The sequence below is a fragment of the Mesoplodon mirus genome (genome assembly GCF_964341445.2).
Source record: "Mesoplodon mirus genome assembly, chromosome: 3".
Lineage (NCBI taxonomy): Eukaryota > Metazoa > Chordata > Mammalia > Artiodactyla > Ziphiidae > Mesoplodon > Mesoplodon mirus.
The window spans coordinates 102,197,562-102,220,899 of NC_138978.1; the positions used below are offsets into that span (position 1 = coordinate 102,197,562).

General features: G+C 38.5%; 1 protein-coding gene across 2 annotated transcripts in view; it reads left to right on the plus strand.

Moving 5' to 3' along the window:
* Positions 1-23,338, plus strand: part of EEIG2 (EEIG family member 2) — a 103,777-nt gene that overhangs the window by 6,939 nt on the left and 73,500 nt on the right. The window contains exon 1 of one of the 2 annotated variants that reach the window (XM_082615353.1): positions 10,511-11,664. The exons of the other annotated variant lie outside the window; for it this stretch is intronic. The gene's annotated coding sequence lies outside the window, so the exon portion shown is untranslated. Of the gene's footprint in view, positions 1-10,510; positions 11,665-23,338 lie in introns of those variants that run through there. 2 annotated transcript variants of the gene reach the window in all.

The window sequence follows — 23,338 nt, forward strand, 5'->3', positions numbered from 1 at the left end:
TATTACTACTGCTATTACTCTCATTTTATACCTGAGGAAACAGAAGCCCAAAGAGGTGCTGAAAGTTAACACAGCTAGTAAGTGGCAGGGCAGGGAGGCAGTCTGGCTCCAGGGTATGCTCTTAATCACAAAACTCTGTTGCCGCTCAAATTTTGTTACATGTTTTCTCATTCTTATGTTTTAACAAAACAGTAGATAAATATATATAGTATGGCTTTTTCTGAATGCTAGTCTCAGAAAACTGGTTCCAGTGTGTGACACCACTAAACAAGTCATTAGACCTGGCCCCTTTAGATTTGCCCAAAGTTATTGTATATGAAAGATGAGAAACATAGTACTCATGCACGTACTGTTTTTTTCAAGGTGTGACTTTCCAGTTGTAAGTCCTCAAAATTGTTTCATTACTGGATTGTTGTACCTTGTAAAACTGTTATTAATGCCATTTTCCACTAGTAAGTTAATAGTCACTATTGTATGTCTAAGCCTTGTACACTAGGCAGTTTATAAATATTTATTGAAAGAATGCAGATATTTGGAGAAAGGATCTGTTGTAGCTTTGCTAAGAATGACAAATACACAGAGATTCCCAAATTAAACACATGGGGAAGTCATATGGGGAAGTATATGCTGTTCTATGTACACAGCTTATAAAGAATTAATGTTCAATTTGGGGTGTCAGCCTTTGAGGGATATTATCAAGTAGAGATCCAGGGAACTGTATTAAGATTCTGAGGAATCCCGAATTGTGTTCGTAACAGGAGACTAAGGTGAGTCTCAAGGGAAGATGATGGTGTTCAAATACTAAAAATTGAGCAGGTATACATGTATATTTTACATTCCTAATTTTATGTATTACAAAATCCTTTTTATAGATGTGTTACCTCCTGTTGGGTTAGGATATAGATCAAGTTCTGTAACACATATATTTGAAAAATAACAAGTGGCTTAAACTAGGTAGAAATTTATTTCTCTCACATATAAAGCCCAAGCTGATGTGGTGGCTCTGACCCCTCAGGTTATCAGGGGCCCTGACTCTTTATCTGGTTGCTCTGTTATGCCCAACCAGATATTTTTCTCATCCCCAGGGACTAAGTTGGCTCACCCCACGTCTGAATTCCAGCCACTGGGAAGGAGGAAAGGGGAAGGGGAGGCCCTTTTTGCTCACAGCCTGTTGACCAGAACTTGAGCACTAGGACACATCCAGCCCCAAGGAGGGATGAGAAATGTTGTCTTTGCTGGGTGTCCATGTGCCCAGCAAAAGAGTCAGTTACGATAAAGAGAAGGGGAAGACGGTTATCAGAGGACAGTTAGCCTCTACCACTCCTCTCTTTTAGAGAAGAGAAAGTTGATCTGCAGAAAAGCAACACAGTTTGTTCAAGATCACACGTCAATTAAATGAAAGATATTTGAAAGACTGTCCCATAAAGAGCGAATAGACTTATGCTGGGTACATCAGAGAAGAGAACAGGACCAGTGGGGAAATGTTAAAGATGGCATGTTTCTATTCAATATAATAACAGAAAAGATAATCTGTAACACTTAAAAGAAGACGGTAGTTGGTGAATAGGCTACCTTGTCCATTTGTCAGGAATGTTATCCTTCATTAGAAGGATGGGTGACCTAGGTGATTCTTAAGGCCCTTGCTAACTCTAGGTTTTCTATGATTAAGCTTTCAATTTTATTTCCTAATACTGCTCTTTCTAAACCTCCCATTTTAGCCAAGACTGGTCAGTTTATATTAGCCAAATATGTGTGCATTTCTGTCTCCTTGGTACTCTATTTCCACCTCTTCTTTACCATTCTTTTGGTTGATTGAAATTCCAAGCATTCTTCAAGATCTAGAGCAAATGTCTCATCAGCTTTATGCCCACATCTGTCCCAGCCTACAATCCACCCACTGCTTTCCTCCAACACTTACTTCGTATACTATGTCCTTAATAAATATTCCTTGGTTGTTGAATGAACGAAATCTTTTTTCATCGCCCTACTATGATTTCACCTCTTACTCAATTCCTGTACTTCTTGTTTCTACCATTCATTTCACCCAAATTTGTTCTTTTAATTACCTATAAAAATTTTCCATGCAGTGTAAAATTTACAGTAGTAGAAATAAATACAAGAAAAGGTAGGAAGAAGTGTTTAACTGTTTTTATTTTTTTTGGAAGGGGTGGGTCAGGGGAAGTGTCATGGAAGATAATTTTTTAGCAAGGTTTTGAAAAAAGTCTAGCTGGAGAAGGAGATGGAACGGTAGAAGGAACAGTACACACAGCGGCAGGGAACAGCAGCATGGTGTGTGCTGGAAGTACCGTGAGTATAGTGGTGTATTACTGCCGCCACATAAAGAGCAGCAGAGAGTGGTCATTTCGCGGGGTCTGGGCTTGCTTGGATACTCAAGCATCTTGGGAACAAAGAGCAAAGGAGTGACTTATGCAAAGTTAGTAGGTTAGCTTAGGTAGGGCTGGAATTTAAGAGAATTCTCATCTGATGACCTTAGCTTTCTCAGTAGGAGCCAAAAAAGATGAAGTGAGGGATATGAGGATAATGATAAAAAATCAGAAAAGCTTCTATAAGGAATGAGAGAAGCAGCTGACCAAAGACAAGGCCTAACTGAAATTTAGAACATGAATTTTAGTGATGGCAGCATGCATTTTCCTGCATCTTTCTCTAGAGAAAGTCTAGAGAGTAGGCAAGGTCCAGGGTATAGGTGTTACTGAAATGGTATGAGGATAGGCATAGGGCAAAGAACTCTGGGTCTAGGGTGTTAGGTTATTTGCACAGTGTTAAAATAGCCAGTATGATTGCAGGTGTTGGAGTGAAGAGAGAGAGAGAGAGAGAGGGAAAGGTACTTCTGTGTGACATTAATTAGGAGAAGAAGAGTGTGACATAGCCATATGTCATGTGCCTCAAGCTGAAAGTAAAAGAGGTAACAGCCTGTAAGTGGCACTGAGGAGTTAGGGAAATGCTATCGCTGCCTCCTGTGGAAGATGGGAGTGGAGAACACTACCCCCTATAGAGCTTCAACACAAGTAGTGTGCTCACGAGCTAGCCAGGTTTCACTTAGGCAGTGAGTAGACTGTTAGGTGAGGAGGTTGAGAATGTAGAGTTTGTTCAACCCTGGAACCAGGGTTTCAGGTGGTGTGGTAGAATGAGTTGGGAAAGAGAGCAGCAACAGAAGAATGAATCAGGGTGAGGAAGAAAAGAACTGTAGGAAAGAGCAGTCTGGAGATTCAGGGAGAATAGGTGACCAGGACTTGCACTATCGTCTTTTCCTGTGGATTACAGGGATGAAAAGTATACATACAACTGAATGGCCTTAAGATTTCTAATACGGATATAAAACAAGTTAGTGTCATATCTAAGGCCCAGGTAATACAAAACAGGTTCTCCAGCTGCTACTTCTAGGAGAGCAAGAATGAGATCATGTTAAGTTGTGCCTTTCACTTCCTAGGAGTCCTTGCCTCCTTTTATTGGCTGTGTCTGTTTCTGTCTCACACCCTCCACCTACAAATTTAATCTTCATCCTCACTAATCTTTTCACACTCATTTTGGAGAACAAAATATTTCTCTTTCTGTTCAGTGCCAACCCATTTCCCTATCTTTGATCCCATATCCACCTAACTTCCCTTTCTCTCTCTGTACAGTTCTGATCCAAACTTTATGAAAGAATGATCTGCATTTGCTGTCTCTTAAACATTCCTCCTCTCCCCTCAAACTCATACTCTGACCTCCACCCCACCACTCAGCGGAAACTGTCCTTGCTCATATCATCAGCTATTCTAATAGCTAGTCATTATTTTCTCATTTGTGCCTTTGTGCTCTATTCAGAATTCTGTGATCATTACCTGTTTCTTGAAACTTGCCTATCTTGGCTTCCAATAACTTTTTTCTCCACTTTACCCTCCCACTTCTCTGATTCCTTCACTGAATTCTCTGAGGGCACTTCTACCCACCCTCTCTCCCCCTTTTTTTTTTTTTTAATAAACTTTACTTTTAGAGCAGTATTAGGTTAGCAGCAAAATTGAATGAAAGCACAGAGAGTTCCCATGTACCCCCGCCTGTGTGAGTGTACACACACACACACAGAGCCTCCCCTGCTATTAACATCCCACACCAGAGTGGTACATTTGCTACAGTTGATGAACCTACATTGACACATCATCATCACCCAAAGTCTGTGGTTTGCATTAGGGTTCACTCTTGGTGTTATATATCCTATAGGCTGTGACAAATGTATAATGACGTGTACCCACCATTATAGTGTTATACAGAATAGTTTCAGTGCCATAAAAATCTTCTGGGTGCAACTTATTCACCCCTCCCTCCCCCTAACCCCAGGCAACTACTGTTCTTTTTACTGTCTCCATAGTTTTGCCTTTTCTACAATGTCATATAGTTGGAATCATACAGTAGGTAGCCATATTCTGTAGATAGTCTTCTTTCACTTAGTAATATACATTTAGGTTTCTCCCATGTCTTCATGGCTTGATAGCTCATTTCTTTTTCACACTGAATAATATTCTGTTATCTGGATGTACCATACTTTATCCATTCACCTACCAGTCACTGTGTGATTCCACTTATATGTGCTACCTAGAGTGGTCAAATTCACAGAGATAGAAAGTAAAATGATGGTTGCCAGGGGCTGAGGGGAGGGAGCATTGGGGAGTTGTTGTTTAGTGGGTACAGAGTTTCAGTTTTACAATATGAAAGGGGTTCTTAGAGATTTAGTGAACAACAATATGAATGTACTTGAAGCTGTTGAACTGTGCACTTGAAAATGGCTAAGATAGTAAATTTTGTTATATTTTTCCACAATTATTAAAAATGAATAAATATCTTACACTCTTCCCCCAATTTTTATTAGGCCAATCCAATTATTTACATGTTAATATATTCAAGTAAAGTGAATTAGTATTAAAAAGAAAGTTTTCTCTCTTTTTTTAAAAATTTATTTATTTTATTTATTTTATTTTTGGCTGCATTGGGTCTTTGTTGCTGTGCACAGGCTTTCCCTAGTTGCGGTGAGCGGGGGCTACTCTTCATTGCAGTGCGAGGACTTCTCATTGCCGTGGCTTCTCTTGTTGCGGAGCATGGGCCCTAGGCGCACAGGCTTCAGTAATTGTGGCACTGGGGCTCAGTAGTTGTGGCTTGCAGGCTCTAGAGCGCAGGCTCAGTAGTTGTGGCGCATGGGCTTAGTTGCTCCGTAGCATGTGGGATCTTCCCGGACCAGGGCTCAAGCCCGTGTTCCCTGCATTGTCAGGCGGATTCTTAACCACTGTGCCACCAGGGAAGTCCTGAAAGTTTTCTTTTTTTTTAACTTCGTAATTTAGAGACATTTTGCCCTGAATTTTCTGCAAATTCAGGGCAAAATGAGCATTGATGAGTCTGTTCAGTCATTCTACCAACTAATATGATTTAACAAAATATAGACATATTGGCTTATTTGGTAATTAATTTTTTTTAATTAATTAATTTATTTATTTATTTTTATTTTTTGCTTTATAACAAATTTAATCAGTTATATATATACCTATGTTCCCATATCCCCTCCCTTTTGCGTCTCCCACCCACCCTCCCTATCCCACCCCTCCAGGCGGTCACAAAGCACCGAGCTGATCTCCCTGTGCTATGCGGCTGCTTGCCACTAGCTATCTACCTTACGTTTGGTAGTGTATATAGGTCCATGCCGCTCTTTCACTTTGTCACAGCTTACCCTTCCCCCTCCCCATATCCTCAAGTCCATTCTCTAGTAGGTCTGTGTCTGTATTCCTGTCTTACCCCTATGTTCTTCATGACATTTTTTTTTCTTAAATTCCATATATATGTGTCAGCATACAGTATTTGTCTTTCTCTTTCTGACTTACTTCACTCTGTATGACAGACTCTAGGTCTATCCACCTCATTACAAATAGCTCAATTTCATTTCTTTTTATGGCTGAGTAATATTCCATTGTATATATGTGCCACATCTTCTTTACCCATTCATCCGATGATGGACACTTAGGTTGTTTCCATCTCCAGGCTATTGTAAATAGGGCTGCTATGAACATTTTGGTACATGTCTCTTTTTGAATTATGGTTTTCTCAGGGTATATGCCCAGTAGTGGGATTGCTGGGTCATATGGTAGTTCTATTTGTAATTTTTTAAGGAATCTCCATACCGTTCTCCATAGTGGCTGTATCACTTTACATTCCCACCAGCAGTGCAAGAGTGTTCCTTTTTTTCCACACCCTCTCCAGCATTTATTGTTTCTAGATTTTTTGATGATGGCCATTCTGACTGGTGTGAGATGATATCTCATTGTAGTTTTGATTTGCATTTCTCTAATGAGTAAAGATGTTGAGCATCCTTTCATGTGTTTGTTGGCAGTCTGTATATCTTCTGTGGAGAAATGTCTATTTAGGTCTTCTGCCCATTTTTGGATTGGGTTGTTTGTTTTTTTGTTATTGAGCTGCATGAGCTGCTTATAAATTTTGGAGATTAATCCTTTGTCAGTTGCTTCATTTACAAATATTTTCTCCCATTCTGAGGGTTGTCTTTTGGTCTTGTTTATGGTTTCCTTTGCTGTGCAAAAGCTTTTAAGTTTCATTAGGTCCCATGTGTTTATTTTTGTCTTTATTTCCATTTCTCTAGGAGGTGGGTCAAAAAGGATCTTGCTGTGATTTATATCATAGAGTGTTCTGCATATGTTTTCCTCTAAGAGTTTTATAGTGTCTGGCCTTACAATTAGGTCTTTAATCCACTTTGAGTTTATTTTTGTGTATGGTGTTAGGGAGTGTTCTAATTTCATTCTTTTACATGTAGCTGTCCAGTTTTCCCAGCACCACTTATTGAAGAGGCTGTCTTTTCTCCATTGTATATTCCTGCCTCCTTTATCAAAAATAAGGTGACTATATGTGCATGGGTTTATCTCTGGGCTTTCTATGCTGTTCCATTGATCTATCTTTCTGTTTTTGTGCCAGTACCATACTGTCTTGATTACTGTAGCTTTGTAGTATAGTCTGAAGTCAGGGAGCCTGATTCCTCCAGCTCTGTTTTTCTTTCTCAAGATTGCTTTGGCTATTCAGGGTCTTTTGTGTTTCCATACAAATTGTGCAATTTTTTTGTTCTAGTTATGTGAAAAATGCCGTTGGTAGTTTGATAGGGATTGCACTGAATCTGTAGATTGCTTTGGGTAGTAGAGTCATTTTCACAATGTTGATTCTTCCAGTCCAAGAATATGGTATATCTCTCCATCTGTTTGTATCATCTTTAATTTCTTTCATCCATGTCTTATAGTTTTCTGTATACAGGTCTTTTGTCTCCTTAGGTAGGTTTATTCCTAGGTATTTTATTCTTTTTGTTGTAACGGTAAATGCAAGTGTTTCCTTAATTTCTTTTTCTGGTTTTTCATCATTAGTGTATAGGAATGCAAGAGATTTCTGTGCATTAATTTTGTATCCTGCTACTCTACCAGATGCATTGATTACCTCTAGTAGTTTTCTGGTAGCATCTTTAGGATTCTCTATGTATAGTATCATGTCATCTGCAAACAGTGACAGTTTTACTTCTTCTTTTCCAATTTGGATTCCATTTATTTCTTTTTCTTCTCTGATTCCTGTGGCTAAAACTTCCAAAACTATGTTGATTAATAGTGGTGAGAGTGGGCAACCTTGTCTTGTTCCTGATCTTAGAGGAGGTGGTTTCAGTTTTTCACCATTGAGAACGATGTTGGCTCTGGGTTAGTCATATATGGCCTTTATTATGTTGAGGTAGCTTCCCTCTATGCCTACTTTCTGGAGAGTTTTTATCATAAATGAGTGTTGAATTTTGTCAGAAGCTTTTTCTGCATCTATTGAGATGTTCATATGGTTTTTATCTTTCAATTTATTAATATGGTATATCACATTGATTTGCATATATTAAAGAATCCTTGCATTCTTGAGATAAACCCCACTTGTTCGTGGTGTATGATCCTTTTAATGTGCTGATGGATTCTGTTTGCTAGTATTTTGTTTAGGATTTTTGCATCTATGTTCATCAGTGATATTGGCCTGTAGTTTTCATTTTTTGTGACATCTTTGTCTGGTTTTGGTGTCACGGTGATGGTTGCCTCGTAGAATGAGTTTGGGAGTGTTCCTCCCTCTGCTGTATTTTGGAAGAATTTGAGGATAGGTGTTAGCTCTTCTATAAATGTTTGATAGAATTCGCCTGTGAAGCCATCTGGTCCTGGGCTTTTGTTGCTTGGTAGATTTTTTTTTTTTTTTTTTTTTTTTTTTTTTTTTTTTTTGCGGTACGTGGGCCTCTCACTTTTGTGGCCTTTCCCGTTGCGGAGCACAGGCTCCGGACACGCAGGCCCAGCGGCCATGGCTCACGGGCCCAGCCGCTCCGTGGCATGTGGGATCCTCCCGGACCGGGGCACGAACTCGCGTCCCCTGCATCGGCAGGCGGACTCTCAACCACTGCGCCACCAGGGAAGCCCTCTTGGTAGATTTTTAATTACACTTTCAGTTTCAGTGCTTGTGATTGGTCTGTGCATATTTTCTGTTTCTTCCTGGTTCAGTCTCGGAAGGTTGTGCTTTTCTAAGAATTTGTCCATTTCTTCCAGGTTGTCCATTTTATTGGCATAGAGTTGCTTGTAGTAATCTCTCATGATCCTTCATATTTCTGCAGTATCAGTTGTTACTTGTCCTTTTTCATTTCTAATTCTAGTGATTTGAGTCTTCTCCCTTTTTTTCTTGATGAGTCTGGCTAATGGTTTATCAATTTTATCTTCTCAAAGAACCAGCTTTTAGTTTTATTGATCTTTCCTATTGTTTCCTTCATTTCTTTTTCATTTATTTCTGATCCGATCTTTATGATTTCTTTTGTTCTGCTAACTTTGGGGTTTTTTTTTTTTCTTCTTTCTCTAATTGCTTTAGGAGTACGGTTAGGTTGTTTATTTGCGATGTTTCTTGTTTCTTGTAGTAGGATTGTATTGCTATAAACTTTCTCTTAGAACTACTTTTTGGTGCATCCCATAGGTTTTGGGTCATCGTGTTTTCATTCTCATTTGTTTCTAGGTATTTTTTGATTTCCTCTTTGATTTCTTCAGTAGTCTCTTGGTTATTTAGTAGCATATTGTTTAACCTCCATGTGTTTGTATTTTTTACACTGTTTTTTCCTGTAATTGATATCTAGTCTCCTAGCATTGTGGTCGGAAAAGATACCCGATATGATTTCAGTTTCCTTAAATTTACCAAGGCTTGATTTGTGACCCAAGATGTGGTCTATCCTGGAGAATGTTCCATGAGCACTTGAGCAGAAAGTGTATTCTGTTGTTTTTGGATGGAATGTCCTATAAATATCAATGAAGTCCATCTTGTTTAATGTGTCATTTCAAGCTTGTGTTTCCTTATTTATTTTCATTTTGGATAATCTGTCCATTGGTGAAAGTGGAGTGTTTCCTTATTTATTTTCATTTTGGATGATCTGTCCATTTGTGAAAGTGGGGTGTTAAAGTCCTTTACTATTATTGGGTTACTGTTGATTTCACCTTTTGTGGCTGTTAGCATTTGCCTTATGTATTGAGGTGCTTCTGTGTTGGGTGCATAAATATTTACAATTGTTATATCTTCTTGGATTGATCCCTTGATCATTATGTACTGTCCTTCTTTGTTTCTTGTAATAGTCTTTATTTTAAAGTCTATTTTGTCTGATATGAGAATTGCTACTCCAGCTTTCTTTTGATTTCCATTTGCATGGAATATCTTTTTCCATCCCCTCACTTTTAGTCTATATGTGTCCCTAGGTCTGAAGTGGGTCTGTTGTAGACAGCATATGTACGGGTCTTGTTTTTGTATTCATTCAGCCATCTATGTCTTTTGGTTGGGGCATTTAAACCATTTACATTTAAGGTAATTATCGATATGTATGTTCCTATTACCATTCTCCTAATTGTTTTGGGTTTGTTATTGTAGGTCTTTTCCTCCTCTTGTGTTTCCTGCCTAGAGAAGTTCCTTTAGCATTTGTTGTAAAGCTGGTTTGGTGGTGCTGATTTCTCTTAACTTTTGCTTATCTGTGAAGGTTTTCATTTCTCCATCGAATCTGAATGAGATCCTTGCTGGGTAGAGTAACCCAGATCCCTGCTGGGTAGGTTTTTCCCTTTCATCACTTTAAATGTGTCCTGCCACTCCCTTCTGGCTTGCAGAGTTTCTGCTGAAAGATCAGCTGTTAACCTTATGGGGATTCCCTTGTATGTTATTTGTTGCTTTTCCCTTGCTGCTTTCAATACTTTTTATTTGTATTTAATTTTTGATTAATATGTGTCTCAGCATGTTTCTCTTTGGGTTTATCCTTTATGGTACTCTCTGTGCTTCCTGGACTTGATTGACTATTTCCTTTCCCATGTTAGGGAAGTTTTCAACTATAATCTCTTCAAATATTTTCTCAGACCCTTTTTTTCCCTTCTTCTTCTGGGACCCCTATAATTTGCATGTTGCTGCATTTAATGTTGGCCCAGAGGTCTCTGAGACTGTCCTCAATTCTTTTCATTCTTTTTTCTTTATTCTTCTCCCTGGCAGTTATCTCCACCATTTTATCTTCCAGCTCACTTATCCTTTCTTCTGCCTCAGTTATTCTGTTATTGATTACTTCTAGAGTATTTTTAATTTCAGTAATTGTGTTGTTCATCACTGTTTGTTTCCTCTTTAGTTCTTCTAGATCCTTTTTAAATGTTTCTTGTATTTTCTCCATTCTGTGTCCGAGATTTTGGATCATCTTTACTGTCATTACTATGAATTCTTTTTCAGGTAGGTTGCCTGTTTCATGTTCTTTTATTTGGTCTTGTAGGTTTTTACCTTGCTCCTTCGTTTGTATCAAATTTTTTTGTCATTTCATTTTTTTTTTTTTGATGGGTGGTGCTGTATTCCTGTCTTACTGGTTTTTGGCCTGAGACATCCAGCACTGGAGTTTGCAGGCAGTTGGATAGAGCTGGGTCTTGGTGCCGCGATGAGGAACTCCAGGAGGCCTCACTCCGATTGATATTCCCTGGGGTCTGAGGTTCTCTGTTAGTCCAGTGGTTTGGACTCGGAGCTCCCACCACAGGAGCTCAGGCCGGACCTCCGGTCTGGGAACCGAGATCCTGCAAGCTTTGTGGCATAGTAAAAAAAAAAAGAAAAGAAAAAGAAAAAGAAGAAAGAAAGAAAAAGGGAGCAGTACAGCATGAAAGAATAAAAAACAAAATAAAATTAGAAAGATAAAAATTATATTAGGAAAAATAAAACTATAATTGAAACAACTGCAGCAAAGTAAAATAAAACCTCAACAGAAGAAAGAAAAATATAAAAAAGGGGTGGGGAGGTGGAACAAGCCAAAAGCAGACATCACTAACAAAGTATAAAGAATAAAATAAAGTTAGAAAAATAGAAGATTTATTAGGAAAAATAAAAATATAAAAGAAGCAACAGCAGTGAATCAACAAGGTATAACAGAACCCCAATCTAAAAGAGGAAAAAAGGAAAGAAAAAACAAGCCTTGGCTATAGGGGTGGAGTTTAGGCAGGGGTTGGAACTTAGGCAGAGGTGGGGTTTTGGATGGGGCAGTGTTCAAGTGTGGGGCGAGGCCTCTGCTTAGGACCTGTGCAGAAGGGGAAAGGCAGCATCTGGAAAGGAGAGCCTCTGGTGTGTGGAGTTCAGAGTTTGGAGGTAGGGCTGAGTGAGGGTGTGTGGGTGGGGTTTAGGCCCAGCTCCTTGGAGGGGGTCTCCGGGTGTAGAGGTAGGGCCCTGGGTGCGGGCATAGGGGCGGGGCTTGGGCTCTGTGTGGCAGGAGGGAGGCTCCGAGGGCAGAGGTTTAGGTCTGGGAGCCCAACAGGCTTCTTGGTGCCTCAGTTCACAGGGAAAGCACTGGCCCGGTTCTGTTCCTTCGTACCCCTCCCCCACCGTCTCCCCCAGGGTCTCCCCCCTCACCACTGGACCCCTAACCGTTGGTGGGTCCCACTGGGTGTAGGAATTCCTTCCCTCCCCCAGCCACCCCTCAGGGGTGCCAGTCCCGGAGGTCCAGCCTTTACTTTTGTTCCCCCTTCCCTCCCTCCCACTCCCTCAGGACCCACGCCATTGGAGGGGGGCCTTGGTGGGCAGATGATCAGACCTGGGATCTCAACAGGTCCCTGGGAGCCCAAGTGGGCAGGGGAACCTGGCCACGCAGACTTTTGATGCTCTGCCCTCCCAGTGGTTCCCCAGTTTCCCCCTTTGGGTGTAGGATCCCTTCGTCTCCCCCAGCCACCCCTCAGGGGCACCAGTCCCGTCCGGCCTCCACTTCTCCTCCCCCTTCACTCTCCCCACACCCCACATCCTACCCAGTCACTGGGGGTTTCTCCCGTCCCCTTAGGTGTCCGTGGTCCCCCACCAGTTCCTGGTAGGTGCCCTAGTTGTGCAAAGGAGTACGTTTCTAACACACAGCAAAACTTTGTAAAGTCCTATTTCTCTTGCTCTCAGTATCTTTCATTTGCAAGGCAGCTCCAGATGTGCATGTAAAACGTCCCAGGAGTTTATAGGAACAAGAGAATAATTTTGCCCAGGGGCTCAGAAAGCGCATCATAGAAAAAGCTTTTGAGTGAAGTCTTGATTCATAACTCTCTGTAGTTTACACAGTTATAAAGATATATATAGATATTTACACAGTGATATATGTATGTTTGTACATATATATATATTTTTTTAATTTCAAATTACCCTTTTTTTGAGTGACTAAAACAATGGAAATTTATTTTCTCACAGTTCTGGAGGCTGGATGTTCAAGATCAAGGTGTGGTTGAGTTTGTTTCTGGTTTGCAGATCCCTTCCTTCTTGTTGTGTCTTTTCTCTGTGTGCCTGCATCCTTTGTGTCTCTAAATTACCCTTTGCAGTAAGTTTTTATAGATTTTATAGATTCAGGCAACATGTTTACCAATTTATATGGTATATAAGTATCTATACATATAATTTATATTAATACATTTAGCTGAATTCAAAGCATTTCATAAAAGAGGAAACTTATGTAAAGGAAAGTAATTTGTGCAGCATCATTCAGTGTTGAAATTAGACTTGAGCACAGGTACTCTGAGTCTTAAGATTTGTTTCCTTTCCTATATCATGTGGATGAGGTTGGATCACAGGAAAAGGCTAGAAAGCATCCTAAAGGAAAAGAACAGCATGCAGGCAGGTGTGCATAGAGTCTGGGTAGGGAGTAATGGATAATTGAGTTTGGTGAAGTCACCGAAGGTAATCAGAGGGGGTCAAAGTTGAGAGGCTGAGGGCAGACCTTGGAGGGGTAAATGCGTAGTTGAAGAATTTGGCCTTTAGTCTTCAGACAAAAAAGGGGCCATTCATTTATTGATCTGGAAACTGGCTGATTGAATAAGTGAAGAAACTGTTTACAGCTGTTATTTTCACACATGCCTTTAGACAATTCAGAAAGGAAAGGAAAAAGAAGTCCTCTTGTTCAAACGTAAAATATTTTTTAGAGAACAGGTAACATACTGAATTGGTTTCTTGCCTTTTTTTGATTCTTAAGCTCTAACTTGTAATTCATTTTTCTTGTTCTTGCACAATTCTTTAAGTGTCTTATTCAGAAAGGGTACCTGTGATAGTTTTTTGAGATAGTTTTTTGCTTTGTTTTGTTTAGTTTAGTGCTTGCATACCTCACAAAATATTTCTTTTTCCTTCATACACAATACATTTTTTGGCTAGATACGGAATCCATAGTTCACATCTGCTTCTGAGTTCTGTAGTTAGTCCCTTGTCCCTTTGTTTTTAGGGTTGTGGAGGACATAGTTTCATTCCTATGTATATAACCTGATTTTAATTTTCGATATATTGAAGGACTTTTACCTGATGAAAGTTGGGAAGCTTTGTGTAGTTTTCTTTTCATTAAAATTTCCTAGACTATAATAGTATTCTTAAATTTTTAGTATGGGTCTTTTCTTAGATTAGGATTTTTTTCCTGTTATTTCATTTTTTATTGTGACATTTTCATCTGTACTGTCCTTTCTAGAAACTGAAGAAGTGATGCTATGTAGAATGTGTATAGTTACAGAAAAATAAATTAATTTTCATGTATGATAAAATATTTGTCAAAAATATTCATTTTGATTCTACATAGCTCCTAATTCAACACTTGTTACTCGATGAGGAAATTGAGGTCCCAACAGGTTAAATGATTTGTCCAAAGTCACTTATATAGTTTATGCTAGAAAACATCTTGATTCTGTGTCCTTTTCTCTTTCCATTATGCTATCCTGCTTTCCTTTTGACTGGCTGATAAGCTGAAAAGTTATGAATAGGAAACTATATATTAGAGAACAGACTTGTGGTTGCCGGTGGGGCGGGGGTGCAGAAGATTAGGAGATTGGGACTAGCAGACGCAAACTATTGTATATAGGATGGATAAACAACAATGTCCTATTGTATAGCACAGGGAACTATATTCAATATCCTATAATAAACCATAATGGAAAAGAATATGAAAAAGTATATATATAATTGAATCACTTTGCTGTACACCAGATACTAACACAAGTATAGTAAATCAACTATACTTCTATTAAAAAAAAACGAAAGAAACTAAACTATATGTAAACTGACCTGGATGCTAGTCTTCCTTTTTTATATTATTCTAATTGTATTAAATGTTTAGAAATGTGATCCAAAAGTATATAGAAAGAGTGATCTGTGAGTATATATGAGGGAACTTAAAGAATACATGTCTCTTTAGGTAAACATAAATTCATATTTGAGTTTAAACATTTTTACTCATAAAAACAGTTATTAACTAGTCAATTATCATACTATAAAAATGGGCATAATTTTACATACTTTTTTAAAAATGAAATTTCTCATTAGGACATCTGACAAGTCACTGAACAGCAGTCTTTCTTACATGAGACTTCAAACATATTTTTGTTATGTACAGCAGATTATTAACAAGCAAGTATTCAGCAAACATTTATTTGAGGACCTACTATATACCAAGCAGTACTGTTTTTTATATGAAATTTCTCATTAGAACAGTTCTGGGCAATGAACAGTGATCTGTTGACAAACTCACCTGCTTTGGAGCTTGGTCCTTTCTCTTCCCCTCCTCATGATGCAAGAGGAGCCCCTTCTGTCCAGGGCCAGTCCCCCCAGCTATTGTCTGAATCCCATCCCGTCTGACATTCGCAGCAGTGAGTCCCTCTGGCACCATCATTCATACGCTCTCAGATCCTTGACTTTTTCTCTGTCCTGGTTCCCTCCTATAACACTAAAGCATGTTAAAATGAAATCCTCACTCTACCCCATATCCCCATCTGGCTGCCACCCTAATTTTTTCCACTTTATTACTAAAATATTTGAAATCAATTGTCTGTGTTCCCTGTCTCTACTTCCCATAGTAATCTGCCTTCACCCCCACCTTTTCACCGAAACTACATTTGTCAGTGTTATCAGTGACTTCATTGTTGCTTCTTTCTAATCTTCATCTTACTTGATCTCTCTGCCACATTTGATTTTGTTGAGCAATTCCTTCTTAAAAATCTTTTGGTGATAGCATGATCTCCTTTGTTTCTCTCTGTTACACTTGAGTCTCCTTTGCCTGCCCCCTTCTTCTCCTATATCTTATATGTCAGTGTTCCATAGAGTTCCAGACTCTAGCATGGTGGCACATGGAAACATTCTGGTTCCCTGATGTGGAAGCTCTCAGGAAAAGGACCAAAACACTATCCTTCTGGGGTTTTATGAAGCCTTCATTATATAGTCTGGATTGTCTAAATCATTGGTCAATGGCTATTGATTCAACCTTAAAGCCTCTCTCCCCTCCACAGAAATCAGGGGGTGGGACCGAAAGGTCCAATCCTCTAATCACATAGTTGGTTCTCCTGGCTACCAGCCCCCAACCTCCTGCGAGATCTGAAAGTCACATCATTCACATAACAAAAGACACCTTTATCAATATCAGCATAGGACATTCCAAGGGTTTGGGTAGCTGTGAGCCAGGAATAGTGGATGAAGACCAAATATATATGAGAAGTATATTTTGGTCATCTGAGTGAACAAATATATATTTCTGATAAGTTACAGTATCACAGGGACTCTCAGGTTCCTCAACCTCAAGATGTCCAAAACTGGATTATCATTTCTCTCACTAACACTACCAGCAAAATGAATGAATGTACAACTGAGTGAATGAATGAATAAAAAAAATCTTGTGTTCAGTTTTTTCCACTGAACGGTGGTACTGTCCACTGAGTTCCTCAAGCCAAAAATAACCTCTGGGGTATGAGAGATTCATTAATCCTTAGTGTTGTATTTTAAAGTCACAACTTTATAGATCTAATTTATCCTTGGAGTCTCAAAATATTGTTTTTGCCTCAGTTTCCAAAGGTTCATTTTTTCAGGATTCTATATATCTTTCATAAAATAGAAATCTCCATTAATGTTGAAGAAAATTCTCTACTCATAAATTTAACCATTATTTCTCTGTGGAGGGCAAATGTAAGTGGACTTAGAACTACTTATATCCTTGATAGTAACAATTTCTAGCATTTATTTATTTATTTATTTATTTATTTATTTTATTATTATTATTATTATTTGCGGTACGCGGGCCTCTCACTGTTGTGGCCTCTCCCATTGCGGAGCACAGGCTCCAGACGTGCAGGCTCAGCGGCCATGGCTCAGGGGCCTAGCCGCTCCACAGCATGTGGGATCTTCCCGGACCGGGGCACAAACCCATGTCCCCTGCATCGGCAGGCGGACTCTCAACCACTGTGCCACCAGGGAAGCCCTCTAGCATTTATTATTGAGGTCCATTATAAACCAGGCATGGTTTCAAATACAGAGTGTAATAACTAACTTGGTTTCCCAAAATTCCCATGAGGTATAAGTACTATTACCATCCCTGTTTCACAGAGGAGGAAACGGAAATGCAGAGAGTTTAAGGACTGTGTCCAGAGTGACACATGGCAAGTAGAAGAAGCAGGATTTGAATGCAGGCAGACTGGCTCTGGATACAAGCTCTTAACATGCATGCAATAATGCTGTCTGGCAAAACAGCTTGCATTCCTCATAGCAGTTTTTTATCACTGTTTTTTTTTTTGTTTTTTTTTTTTTTTTTTGCGGTATGCGGGCCTCTCACTGTTGTGGCCTCTCCCAGTGCGGAGCACAGGCTCCGGACGCGCAGGCTCAGCGGCCATGGCTCACAGGCCCAGCCGCTCCGCGGCATGTGGGATCTTCCCGGACCGGGGCACGAACCCGTGTCCCCTGCATCGGCAGGCAGGTTCTCAACTGCTGCGCCACGAGGGAAGCCCATTATTACTGTTTTTAACAAGTTAAAAATGCTTTAACTAGCACAACATTGTAAAGCAACTATACTCCAATAAAAATTAATTTAAAAATATTAAATAGAAAGAAAAAAGTCCAGAAAAAAATTGCTTTGCATTACCAAGATATGGCATAATTTTATTATGTGCCTAGAGTATACACGTGCAAGTTATTCTTAGAATATTAAGTAATGCAGTTCGCTGGTACAGTAACTAAGCAGTCATAAAAAATGGATCCATAGTTTTTATTTCATTTTATATTATTTTTATTTTTTTAAGACTTTTTAGATTTTCTTTGACTCTTTGAAGCATAAACAATGGCAATAGCAACATTTATCTTCTGTTAAGTCCCCTGCTTACATATTTCACAATCAGCAACTTTATCACTTTATCTTGCAAATACTTGGCTGTCCACAGTATCAACACGAATCATATTCTTTTCCTTTGTTGCTTGAAAATGGTTAAGCAACTGTATAAGACTCATAGGAAATCAATGAGTCACATAATGGAAAGCATTTACTAATGTGACTTTTGTCTCGGTTGCCAAGTAATCTGAGTTTGTTTCCATGGTGACCCATCAGTATAACAAACTGTCACAAACTGACTTGGCCACTTTGTTTGTGTTGTCTGGACAGCTTTCTGCCAGCTGTTTGTGTGTGTGTATGCATTAAAGATTACCACAAAGAAAATTCTGAGTAATTGCCTTAAGCACACAAAATTTTTTTTATTTGGATAAATTGTTTCAAACTCCAGGGCTATTATTTTTTGTTTTGTTTTGTTTTGTTTTGTTTTGTGGTACACGGGCCTCTCACTGTTGTGGCCTCTCCCGTTGCGGAGCACAGGCTCCGGACGCGCAGGCTCAGCGGCCATGGCTCACGGGCCCAGCCGCTCTGCGGCATGTGGGATCTTCCCGGACCGGGGCACGAACCCGTGTCCCCTGCATCGGCAGACGGACTCTCAACCACTGCGCCACCAGGGAAGCCCCCAGGGCTATTATTTTGATAGTACAAAATCTAAAAGCTTATTTAAATTAACATATTTATTTCTACTTGAGTTCCTGTTAAGAAAGAGCATAGTCAGGAATATCTTAGTCTTATAAATTTTTTTCTTTACAATATTGGTTCATTTGAAATATATAATCATAGGAGAATCTGCCAGAAACAAGGCAAGGATAAAGGAAATTAGGACTACATCCTGGGGGATGAGGCCTGAATGTAATGATGGAGGAGGCCAACTCAGCCAGTTCCTGTCAGCCCCTCCCCTGGGTGGCAGTGCTCTAGGACAGGGAATGGTGGACGCTGATGTATTCAGGGGATGAAGGCAGGCCATGTCATACAGGACACCAGGCTTTCACCTGGAGGCTGAGTCAGGGAAAGATTCCTAGAGGGGGTAATAACTAATCTAAATGAGTTAAAATTAAATTGGTGAATGTAGTAGTTGAAAGGGAGAGTAGATAGAATACGAGGGAAAGAAAACATCATGAACAAAGGCATACAGATGAGAAATAGTGTGAAGTAAATTGAAAATGACAATTAGTATGAAACAGAAGGCATCAAGCAATGAGACTAAAGATAGTCAGGGGCCTAATCATGCAGATGCCATGTGAAGGAGGTTGGACCTAATCTGAGATGGGGAAGCAGTGAGGGATTTTAAACAGAGGAACGACATTACCAAATTTGTATCTTAGAAGAAGCTCTCTGGTAACATGAGGAAGGTAGGTTTGCATGGGGGCCATTTAGGAAACTGTTGCCGTATTTCAGGGAAGAACTGTTGAGGGATGGAATCAGGGTAGTGGGGCTAGACATATGAAAGAGGTTGATTTAGGAATAGTTGTGAAGTAATACAGGCAGGAATTGGTAGCTGGGACTGTTCATTTGTAGCCCATGAATGACATTTATGTGTTCAGTTCACAAATATTTATTGTTTACTATGGTTGGCAGTGTATTGTCCAGAATATTATGCTGGGTTCGTATCCTCTGCCTTCATCATTTTTGGGTTTCTCCTCCAGTAAGGATTCTTTACTGTGCCACATTGTGAGTTAATTAATAGATGAGTATACTTTGCATAGTGCAATTCATCCCAGCCTGATCTCTTGGCTCATTAGACTTTCTTACTCTCACATAAGAACCTGTTCCAAAGTCCTAGCTCATGTGTCAGTCTGCTGCTTGGGAGGCGGTATTCATGTGTCTAGATCGTGTCTTAATCCCTAGCAAGTGGGTCTGAGTTTATCTGTGACTTCATGAGGTGAGGCTATACAAGTCATGAAAAATATGGATAGGTTCCAAAGCATTTCATTCAAACAGTAATTTTTTTAGCTTTATTGAGGTATAATTGACAAATTTAAATTGTTTATATTTAAGGTGTACATCTTGATGTTTTGACATACATATACATTGTGAACTGACTGCCATAATCAAGCTAATTAACATATCCATCACCTCACTGAGACGATCTACTCTCTTAGCAGATTTCAAGTATACAATGCAGTAGTGTTAACTATAGTCACCATGCTGTACATTAGATCTCTAGAACTTACTTATCTTGCCTAACTGAATTCTATATGCTTTGACCAACATTTCCCCATTTCCTCCACTTCCCAACCCTGGCAACCACCATTCTCTGTGCTTCTGTGAGTTTGACTATTTTAGATTCCACATGTAAATGAGATCATGCAGTGTTTGACCTTCTATGTCTAGTTTATTTCACTTTGTATAATGCCCTCCACATCCATACATGTTACTGCATTTCCTTTTTTGTGGTGGAATAATATTCATATATATATATATGTATGTATATATGTTTCACATTTTCTTTATCCATTCATCCACTGACAAACACTTAGGTTGTTTCTATATCTTGGCTGTTGTGAATAATGCTGCAGTAAACATGGGAATACATCTGTCTCTTCAAGATACTGATTTCGTTTCTTTTGCATGTATACCCAGAAGTGGGATTGCTGGATCATATGATAATTCTATTTTTTTATTAATTTTTTATTGGAGTATAGTTGCTTTACAATGTTGTGTTAGTTTCTACTGTACAGCAAAATGAATTAGCTATACATATACCTATATCCACTGATAATTCTGTTTTTAATTTTTAAGGACCCTTCACAGTATTTTCTGTACTGGCTTTACCAATTTATATTTCCACCAACAGTGTACAAAGGTTTCCTTTCCTCCACAGTCTTACTGACATTTATCTTTTGTCTTTTTGATAATAACCATTCTAAGAGGTGTGAGGTGATACCTCATTGTGGTGATCTGCATTTCCCTGATGATTAGCAATGTTGAGCATCTTTTCATATATCTGTTGGCCTTTGGTATATATTCACTTGAGAAATGTCTTTTCAAGTCTTTTGCCCATTTTTTAGTTAGATTATTTGGGTTTTTTGCTATTGAGTTGTTCAAGTTACTTATATATTTTGGATATTAACCCCTTATCACATAATATGGTTTGCAAGTGTTTTCTTCCATTCCATAGGCTGCTTGTCACTCTGCTGATTGTTTCCTTTGCAGTGCAGAAGCTTCTTAGTTTGATGCAATCACATTTGTCTATTTTTGCTTTTGTTGCCTGTGCTTTTGATATCATATCCAAAAAATCATTGCCCAGACCAATGTCAAGAAGCTTTTTTTCTGTTTTCTTCTAATAGTTTTACTGTTTCAGGTCCTGTGTTTAAGTCTTTAATCCATTCTGAGTTGATTTTTTTTTTTATGGTGTGAGGTAATTACAGATCCAATTTCATTCTTCTGCATTGGATAACCAGTTTTGCCAGCACCACTCTTCTTTCTCCATTGTGTGTTCTTGGCACCCTTGTCAAAAATCAGTTGAGTGTACATAGGTGGATTTATTTCTGGGCTCTCTATTCTGTTCCATTGGTCTATATTTGTTTGTATGCCAATACAATACCATTTTGATTATTGTGGCTTTGTAATACATTTTGAAATCAGGAAATGTGATGCCTCCAGCTTTGTTCTTCTTCCTCAAAATAGCTTTGGCTATTCAGAGTCTTTTGTGGTTACATGTGAATTTTAAGATTGTTTTTTCTATTTCTGTAAAGAATGCCATTGGGATTTTTGTAGGGATTGCATTGAATCTGTAGATCACTTTTGGAAGTACAGACATTTTAAGAATATTAATTCTTCCAATCTATTAACACAGGATATCTTTCCATTGTGTCTTCATTAATTTTCATCAATGTTTTATAATTTTCAGTTTACAAGTTTTTTACCTCTTTGGTTAAGTTTATTCCTAAGTAGTTTATTCTTTTTGTTGTTATTGTGGATAAGATTGTTTCCTTAATTTCCTTTTTGGGCAGTTCATTGTTTGTGTCTAGAAAATACCCTGATTTTTTTTAATGTTGATTTTTGTATCCTACAGCTTCACTGAATCCATTTATTAGTTCTAATCTTTTTTGTTGCTGTTGAGTCTTCAGGGTTTGCTGCATATATGAATAATGTCACATGCAGATAAAGATCATTTTACTTCTTTTTTCTAATTTGGATGCCTTTTATTTCTTTTTCTTATCTAACTGCTCTGGCTAGGATTTCCAGTACAATGTTGAAGAGAAGTGGTGAGACTGAGCTTTCTGACCTTGTACTAGAACTTAGAGGAAAAGCTTTCAGTTTTTCCCCATTGATTATGGTATTAGCTGTGGGCTTTTCACATATGGTCCTTACTGTGTTCAGATAAGCTCCTGCTGCACCTCTTTTGTTGAGAGTCTTTATCATAAATAGATGTTGAATTTTGTCAAATGCTTTTTCTGCACCTATTGAGATGGTCATGTTTTTTTAATCTTTCATTCTGTTACTGTGGTATATATATCACATTGATTTTGCATATGTTTATCCTTTTAATATTTTGTTAAGTTTGGTTTGCTAGTATTTTACTGAGGATTTTTGCATCTATCTTTATCAGGGATATTGGCCTGTAGTTTTATTTTCTTGTGGTGTTTTTGTCTGGCTTTGGTATCAGGATGATGCTGCTTATAAAATGAGTTTCAAAGTGTTCTTTCTTTTTTGTTTCTTGGAAAAGTTTAAGAAGGTTTGGTATTCTTCTTTGAGTATTTGGTAGAATTCACCCATGAAGCTAGCTGGTCCTGGGCTTTTTTTTGTAGAGAGGTTTTTGATTACTGACTCAATCTCCTTATTTTTTATTGGTCTGTTCAGGTTTTCTTTTTCTTCTTGATTGTTTGATAAGTTGTGTATTTCTAGGAATTTATTAATTTCTTCTGGGTCATCCAATATGTTGGCATGTAATTGTTCATAATAGCCCCTTATGGTCCTTTTTATTTCTGAAGCATCTGTTGTAATATCTCCACTTTAATTTCTGGTTTTATTTGAGTCTTCTCTCTTTTTTCAAATTTATCTAGCCAAGGGTTTGTTGATTTTGTTTACTTTTTATATAGGCAACTCTTATTTTTGTTGATTTTTTTCTGTTGCTTTTCTGTTTGATTTATGTCCTCTGTAATCTTTATTATTTCCTTCAGTCTTCTAACTTTATGCTTAGTTTCTTCTTTTTCAGATTTTGAGGTATAAAGTTAGGTTTATTTGAGATCTTTCTTTTTTAATGGAAGTGTTTATTGCTGTAAACTTAGTATGCTTTTGCTACAACCCATAAGTTTTGGTATGTTGTGGTTTTGTTTTTATTTGTCTTGAGATATTTTTTAATTCTCTTTTGATTTATTCTTTGAACCAATGGTTGTTCAGGGGTATGTTGTTTAGTTTCAACATATTTATGAATTTCCCCATCTTCTTACTGTTATTGGTATCTAGTTTCATTCCATTGTGGCTGGAAAAGATACTTGGAGTGATTTAGATCTAGTTAAATCTGTTGACTTCTTTTGACCTAACTTGTGATTGATCCTGAAGAATGTGTGCACTTGAGAAAAACGTGTATTCTTCTGCTGATAGATAGAAAGTTCTATATATATCTATTAAGTCCATTGGTTCCATAGTGTTGTCCAGTTCTGTTTCCTTACTGATTTTCTGTCTGGATGATCGATCCATTATAGTGAGTGAGATATTGAAGTCTTCTGGCAGGAG